We start from the raw sequence: 8724 nt of genomic DNA, 5'->3' as shown, positions 1-8724 counted from the left end.
AAAACGTGGCCTGAGTCCTGCAATCGTCCCTTTGACTGATGTCATACAGTTAGGAGCATGGAATTTGGAGTCAGATCTATGTTTAGATTTTGTCTCCATTTTTTATTAGCTATGGTACTGGTAACATAACTTTACTAAACATCCTCTTCCTCACCTATGAAATGGGAATAGCAAACTATCTGGCAGGGCTGTGAGGATGAATTCATATAAACCATAGCAAGCTCTAAAGAAACAGCGGCTACTCTTACATCAGTAGTTATAGTGAGGCTTTTAGTCATCTATATCTTCAATCAATCAACTAACTTTCTTTCTTTCTTTCTTTCTTTCTTTCTTTCCTTCCTTCCTTCCTTCCTTCCTTCCTTCCTTCCTTCCTTCTTTCTTTCTTTCTTTCTTTCTTTCTTTCTTTCTTTCTTTCTTTCTTTCTTCTTTCTTTCCTCTTTTCCCCCAGGTACTGGGGATTGAACCCAGGGTCCTCCCACTGAGCTACATCTCCATCCCTTTGAAAATATTTTTTATTTTGCAAGAGGGTCTCTCTAAATTGCCCAGGCTGGGCTCAAACCTGTGGTCCTCTTGCCTCTCAAAGTGCCAGGATTACAGTACTTCCTTTGTCTCTTAGGAATTTGCCCAGTTTTCAAAAGTAGTTTTATTGGCTGGGGATTTAGCTCAGCAGCAAAGTGCCTTCCTCACAAGCGCAAGGCCGTGAGTTCGATTCCTGGTACCGGAAGAAAAACAAAACAAACAAACAAACAAATAAAAAGTAGTTTTAAGTTCCCCTTGCAGGTAGGGATAGATAATCAGATAAAAGTGAAATTCCTGGGTGAAACCTTTAGAAATACTATGTAAGAGGAAGCTTATGCCTCTGGTAAGTGACCTTTTACCTTTCCTTCCTTAGTTCCTCCTTTCTGGAACTCCGAAGCGGTGCGTGGTACCCAAGGAAATGCATCCTGGCTAAGACACAACCTGCAGATAGAAGCCATGCTCTAGGATGGGCGAAAGAGAGGACCGTGCGGGGCTCTCACCTGTCGCCTGGGGCTAACAGCCCCGTGCCACCTACCTTGAGGGACTTAGGGTTTGTGAAAGGAGGGCGAGCCCCGCCTGACGCTCCCACGACTCCGCTCCTGTGAGCAGCAGCCACGTGCTGACCCCGCTGCTTCACCTACAGCAGCAGGGAAGCTTTCGGGAGTGACCTCTTACTGCTCCTGGGCGTCTCTCGCACCTAGAAAATGCGTGTACGCGGCCCCTGCGGCCGCTCCCAACTCTCCAGGACGGGCCTGCTTCCACCCCGAGTCCGGAGGTGGCACCGGGGCAGTTTCTTTGGTCCTTCCATCTCATCTTTAAGACTCAGCCGCGGTTGGGGGTGGCGTGGGGAGGGGTAGGAGACAGGAGACGTCCGGCCAGCCGTAGGATCACTGTGTCCATCCCTCCTCGTGTCACCTCGAGGACGCGCTCCGCCCGCCTTCTGAGCCCTGCGAGGAAGTGTCCCCGAACTTTCCGGCCTGGCTGGAGGGACTCTTGCCTCTCTCCCCAGCTGAAGTGGAAGAAAAATTTAACTGGCTGCACTTGAAAATGGCCACACGGGGTCGCTGCACCCTCAAAAATGAAGGGACACCAGCTGGGGGGGCCGTCTCAGTGGGCGAGGATTGAACCCGGAGCCAGGGAGGGAGGAGGGGGTTCTCTGCAAAGCTGAGCCGCAGCCCCTCCCTGCAGTCGGGAGGGACTGCACCCGGAAGCATCTGCTCAAGTATTGCTCTAATGATCGGCATTGGTGCAATAGGACCTCAGGCGTCCTGCACGCGCTGGTTCACGGCTGATGAAAGCCATAGGGCCACTCTCTAAAAACCAGCAAGTGTTCAGCAAACAAGGCCAAGGCCCGGGACTGCAGATATGTTTATTATGTTCATCTAGCTAGCTAGCTAGCTATGTATTTATTTATTTTTGCAGTACTGGGGCCTTCGCATTGAGCTATATCCCCAGTTCTTTATTATTTTATTTTGAGACAGGGTCTTCCTAATTTGCTAAGTAGCCCGGGCTGGGCTCAGACTTGCACTGGGGACCCTCTGCCTCTGAGTTCTGGGATTACAGGCGGGCACCACCACACCCAGCTCGGCAGACTTGGGTTGGAATACCATGCTGGCTGAGTGACCTTGGGCCGGCTGCTTTGCATCTTGAAACCTTGAGTTTCTTACTTATAAAATGAGGACCCTCTCCCTTGATTCGGAATTCATGTGTAGGAAGCCCATCAGTACAACATGGGGAGCGATCCGCGTTGACCGTGTCCTCCTGGGCTGGGGAGTAACAGGAGGGAGAGGTCTGGGGTGCGCAGGTGCAGGAGGGCTGGCTGGCACCCGGGAGACCTGAGGCTCCCACTGGGGGGATCCACAGTGTGGGTGCAGGGCTTCAGCGTGACTGAGTCACTGTGACAGAGGTGTTTCCCACAGCACCCCAGGCTGAGAGGACCCTGAGGAGGGGCCCTGCGGCACCCGGCCAGGATGCCACACAGACAGAACCAGTCCTTTCAGGATGCACCACTAGAGGTCTTTGGTCTAAAGTCAAGGGTAGACTTCAGAATTTCTGTCTAATTTGGAATGGTGCCCTCACAGTGCCCGGTAAGGCTCCAGTCCCTTGTCACCACCCGCTGGCTGCTTTATTTTTGCCTCCAAAAGCTTTCATTTAACTGGGGGATTCCTGGGCTTTACAATAATTGAGCTTTGAACTAAAGCAATGGTTTTCAAAGTAGTGCAGCAACATTGGCAACACCTGGAAACTCGGGCTTCCCAAATCTTGGTTCCATCTCAGGCCTGCGGAACCAAGCACAGGGTGGCAGCGGTGGGCTGGGATTTAGCACACCTGTAGACGATGCCGACTGGGTGTGAGGCGTATTGCCCCGAAGGGCAGCCTGCGCGTCCGCCGAAGTATGCTTTCGGCATCGCCCTCCTCAAGGTGGGCCCTCGTCCTTTGGCGTCCCACTGCCATCCCCGTTTCCTCTCGTCAGCCTCCAGACGTCACTTGCCCCACTCTGTGCCACCTGCTGTGGCCTCTGCAGTGGGTGGCCATGCACTCAGCAGTGGCAATGTTAGGCCGCGGTGGCAATGTTATGCAGCGGTGGCGATGTTATGCCGCGGTGCTACTTTCCAGGGTTCCCTCCCAGACTTCCACCTGCAAGCATGCCTGCATTAAGAACGTTAAAAAAGGCAAAGCAATAGCCCAGGGTACCATCCTTTACTGTCACGTAGATGCCAGTAAAGTTGGTGGCCTTGGGACCCCCCAGGTCAGTGCTAATGACCACCATTGGTGGAGCCAGCATAATAGCAACGTTATAACCGTGACAAGCACAGTGAGGTTAGGTGACCTCACTCGCCTACGAGGGAGCAGGTTTTCTCCAGCCGAGGCCACCCCTGTCCTGCGCCCCGGCACCCAGGCCCTCTCAGCCTCAAGGGTTGTCTCAGAAGGGGCAGTACATTAGCCCAGCTGTGGGGAGGAGATTATGCTTTAGGCCGGCACGGCCTCTACACTTTAGTGTCTGACACTAGAAAGCCAGGCTGCCGTGTCGCCCCAGGACCGGAGTTCGTGGCCAGGGTGTCATCCCTGAGGCTTGTGTCCGGGCAGCCTCCCCGCAGCCGAACATGGGTTCCCCAAGGGCCCTTGAGGTCCAAGTCTGTGCCAAAGCGGAGGAAAGCCAGCCGCCCCTTCTGTTCCCGAGCCGCTGACCCCGGGTAAGCTGGGTATTTCCAGGCACTGTGTCTTTGGAGCAGACCCTCCTGAGTCAGCCTCCACTGCTTCTGCTAGCTCAGCCTCTCCCGGGCTGTAAGTGTGGCTGAGCCTGAGTGTGTGTGGGCGTTGACTGCTGCGTCTGGTGTAAGCTCTGCCAGACCCTGGCTGTCAGAGGGGCTTCCTGTCCCGCATCAGGAGGGCAGCCCACACCAGGGGCGAGGGGAAGGGAACGGCCAGGTCACGCCCGTGTGCCACCGCTCAGGGCACCCTGACCTCAGCGGCCAGCACAGGTGTCTTCTGCAGCCATGGGGTGGGGTTGGGGGTGGAAATCAGCAACAGCCGAGTCCCCCAAAGCCTACCCTGGGAGCCAGGGTTTGACCCCGTGCTCTCTGGATTGAAGCTGATGTCAGCCAGATATACAAGGGTGGGGAGGGCTACCCCAAATGCTTCCGGGGCTGGGCACATGCAGAGATGGCGGTGTGGGTGCCTCAGGGCCTGGCCTGCTCTCTGCGCGCTCTCCGCCCTCCACGCTTCCTCCCTGACAGCCCATGCCCGTCCCCCCCCGCACGGCGTGCCATGAGGTCACCGCACAGGACCCACTCAGGCCTGGGCCCGCTCACCTGTGCACCTGCCCGCGGGCTCCTACACAGCTGGAGGACCGCGCTGGGCACCTTATCCCTCGTACAGCCAGCGCATGCTTGCGTCTCCCTGGGGCGACCGAGGTGGGTTACGGTCCTCCGCCACACCTCTGCCTACTTTGCCCCACACCCCCGGAGCAACATCTCCCCCTAGCCATGAGAGGACCAACATCCAGGAGACCTCAGTGCCAGAGAGAGGCCAGGATGGGCAGCCACAAGCGCCCTGGGTTGCCAGCCACTTCCTGCACGGCAGAGAGGAAAGTGCTGGCCCTGGGCCCTTACAGTGGTGCCCAGGGGGAGGAGGGGCGCTGCCCTGTGCCCGCGTGACCGAGGGGACATTAACGTCAAGTTCTAACCACGGGTGAGCTTGGCACCCCTGCCCTGGGGCGGGAGAGGGTGGACGGTTCCTTCCCTCTGGGCCAAGAGGAGAGGGGGGTGCCTCCTCCCATACCCTGCGTGCAGTGGGTGCTCGGCAGACACCCATGGCCCGCGACTGCCCGTCTGCCCACGGCAGCAAGGGGGGGTCCTTGGCTTACTTTTCCCACCGTCGTGTCTTTTAAGGACTGTTTTCTTCCACCACCGGAAGACGCCTATTTTTAGCTTCAATTAGAGAGTCTGCAGCAGTCACCTAAGATGCCCTGCTGGAAAGAGCTCAGGTGAGACAGCAGAGACACGCGCTGACTCGGCGTCCGGGGGTCAGGGCCGCGCTGTGAGACCCCAGCCCGGGAGGCGTGGCCGGAAGAAGCGGCGCCTAGTGCAGTCAACCCATCACGTGAGAACGGGTCAGGAGGTTGGGGCTTTGCCAGGTACAGAGGCCGGAGGCCGTGAAGGTGGCGCCTTCTTAAATGGGACTGGACTCCTTCGCCAGGAGAGCCCAGAGCCAGGCCTGGGGCACATCCCTGTAATGCCAGGGCTCCGGGAGGCTGAAGCAGGAGCAGTGCGAGTTCCAGCCCAGCCAGGGCAACTTAATGACCTGGTGAGATTCAGTTTCAAAGTAAAAAATATAGAAGGTACTAGGGATACAGCTCAGGGCAGAGGCCCTGGGTTCAATCCCCAGTAAGGAGGGAGGGAGGGAGAGAGGGAGAGACACAGAGAGACAGAGACAGAGGGAGAGAGAGAGACAGGGAGAGAGAGAGAGAAAGAAAGGGGAGAGAGACAGAGAGATTCCAGAGAGCTCTAATCCTCTTTCCACCACAGGAAGATACCAGGTGCTGGAGAAGTCCCAGGGAAAGGGCCCTCACCCGAACCCTGCCACTCTGATCTCAGACCTCGAGCCTCCAGAATGGTGACCATAAATGGTGGTGCTTAAGCCCCTCAGTCTGTGGTATTTTATTTGCAGCCCCAGCTCACTAAGACCGGCAATAAGGCCTTCAGCTAAAGGGCAAATCCTGGTAGGGTCCTGAGGTGTGGGTAGGAGTTTGCTAGCAGATGGTGTTGAAGCAGCAGAACCTTAATTCAAAGCAGAGACAAGAAATGTAAAGTTAGAGAGAGGCTGATGCAGGAAGGCCGAGGGAAGTTGGGGGAGCCCCTCGGATCCCACCACCACCGGTGCAGAGATGAGAAGGCCTGAGCCCCTGCCCTCTGGGCCCGGAGCCGCGCACCTGCAGCTCGCAGCTGGGCCTCTCCCACCTGGGCAGGGAAGCCTGAGCTGGTGTCAGGGTGCTTTTCAGATTCTCTGCAGTGAGCTGCTCAGCACCCACGCACGAGACTTCGAGGAGGTGCAGAGTCTGGTTTTGTGATTGGCATTTTTGGGTCTGGGTTTTTATGTAATGTTTTAGAAGCCCGGGTCCCTTAGTACACGGAGGGAAATATTCTCTTAAAACCCAAACGTGGCGTGCCGCAGGGCACCCCCGCGTCTAGGAGCTGCTTGCAGCCGGCCCAGCGCCCTAAGCGAGTCCCGCGCCCCCAACTGCAGACGCCACCTGCAGGCAGCGCCCGGAACTGCAAGCTGTGCCCGAGGCGGGCTGACGTCACGCACGCAGGTGCGCCCTTGTTTCACATGTACAGTGTGTGTGGGTGTGATCAAAATATGCGCTGAATGCTTACATTTTTAAAATTTCTTACAGTAAAAGACGCACGGCCAGTACTCCTCCTCAAACACCCCCTTACTGCAAAGGCACTCACCGTCTGCCCACTTTCTGAAGCAGTAGCTCTGGACGTCCTCTTCCGTGTCTTGTGATCAAAGTTGTGATACAATCCACGACGACTGCTGCTGCCCAGGCCCGTGCGATGGAAAGCCGGGCTTGTAAAGACGAGACCGTGTCCCCTCCCACTTTATTCGCTTGGTCTGGCGCCCCGCCACTTGTGGCTCTTCCCCAAAGTCTACCTGATGGTGAAAAGTAAACGTTTTAAATGTGTTCAGGACACGAGGAGGCCATGACAGCACAACTACACTCGCCTGGCTTGGTGCCTAATAGGATCTTCGCACAGCCGGCACTTGGACGCTGAATATCCACAGGCGGCGGTGCCCAAGCTCGCCTGAGAGGAACAGCGCGGCCCAAACGCGGCCGCCGGGGTCGGGAGGAAGTGGCTTCCTGACTTGGATCTCAGCACCTGCTGTCAAAAGGCGGAATTTTGTCCCCAGCGACCTTGCCGCTCTGGACAGGGAGGGAGGGGGGCTCATGGGACGGCGAGGGGTCCCCAGGGGGACCGCTCAGCGCCGCCTGGTCCCTCTGCTTCTCCGAGTCTCTGTCCGCGCTGCTCATCCGCAGACCGTGTGCTGTTTCATTTCGGCAAAGGAATTGTTCCTCGGCCAGCACAGTTCTTTGGCAAAGGTGGTATTTTCTTAAAAGGTCGCAGAGCCACCTGGGCCAGCGCCGAGCAGCAACACCTGCCAGTCCACGTGGCCCTGTCCCCAGGAAACCTGCCTATGGGGCCTCCCCCAGCCGGGCTAGAGGAGGGGGACCTGGCTGGGGTCATCCAGGACTCCGCTCTGCCTGCGTCTAGGCCCTGGAGCCCACTGCCTTCTTCCCAGGCGGGAAAGAGGGGATGGGAAGTGTGTCCCCAGGAGACAGGCGCTAGGCATGAAGGGACAGGGGACAGCACAATGGCTAGTTTAGGTCCCTGCACACCCCCTGGAGGTAGCTGCTCTGTGGCCCGGGATGGCTCCTTGCCCTGGTGGGCATGGGTGCCCTGGTGGGCATGGGTGCCCTGGTGGGCATGGGTGCCCTGGTGGGCATGGGTGCGGATCTCTCCTGGTCTCCTCCTCTCCATTTCTGTCACTGCAGGTTCTAGAGACCCGGGGCCCCTCTTTCCCCTCTGAGAGTCAGCTTTTGCAGGCTCAGGGACAGAGGGCAGAATGGATCCCAGGGACTCCGTCCCTGCTTCTGACCCCAAAGCGCACGCTAGGACCCTTCTGATTTCAGGGCTCCGAGCACCACTGTGCACACAGAGGGTTGCAGACAGCACGCGCGTGGCCAGCTTGCAAAGGCTCCAGACCCTCAGCAAGTCCTCAGGCACCTCCTGCTGCTCGGGGTGACACACTGAAAGCTGACAGCTCCTGGGGACAGACGTTTGAAATGAAACAGCACAATATGCAGAGAGGAGCGTATTCCACATCACTGGCCCCACTGCCAACTCTATCAAATTCTAACATGTTGTCATATTTTATTCCTGTTTAAGAAGAGAAAAATTGTAGGTGTAGAGTGTTAGAAAAGTGATAGGTCTTTAAATGCTGGCATAGTCTCCCCCCACATGTGTGTATATGCACACACGCACGTGTACATGCAAACACACAAGCACACACAGAAGGGAGCGCTCAGATCTACTTCCCTGCTTGCGAGACTCATGAAAGAGGACTTCCAGACCTGCTTCAGAAAGTGGCAAGCACGATGGGATGAGTGTGTGTGAGGCCGGGGGGAAGGCCCTGAGGGGGATTCACAGCAATGTGTTTTACTGTAGTAACTGTTTTTCACTTAAACTTTTTCTATATTATTTCAGCACACCTCGTATGACTCTTGGGAAAATGCAAAGCTATGGAGATGGCAAAAAGGTCAGTGACTGTGGCAGCTGGGGGCGGAGGAGCAGGAGGCAAAGCCCAGGGGCACGGACCAGTAAGGCCACCCTGTGCGGTGTGACACTGGTGGATGCGTGTCATTGCACATCCGAACACACTGAGACTCCCTGAGCCCCAGAGTGAGTCCGATGTACACCAAGCACGCTGGGTGACAGGATGTATCTGCGTGGGACCCTGGGTTGTGCGACAAGTGTCCCACCGTGGTGCCAGTCGGGAGTAGGAGGCTGCACATGTGTGAGGCAGGGTGGGGATCTAGGAAGTCTCTGTACTTTCCTCTTGATTTTTCTAGAACCTAAGACTGCACAAAAAAACAAGGTCTATTAAAAGGACATAGGAAAAACCAAGTGGCCTGGGGTGAAA

This window comes from Chinchilla lanigera, unplaced genomic scaffold, assembly GCF_000276665.1.
Source record: "Chinchilla lanigera isolate Chin_1 unplaced genomic scaffold, ChiLan1.0 scaffold00069, whole genome shotgun sequence".
NCBI lineage: Eukaryota > Metazoa > Chordata > Mammalia > Rodentia > Chinchillidae > Chinchilla > Chinchilla lanigera.
The sequence above is the reverse complement of the archived record's forward strand: the minus strand, read 5'-3'. Positions refer to the sequence as shown.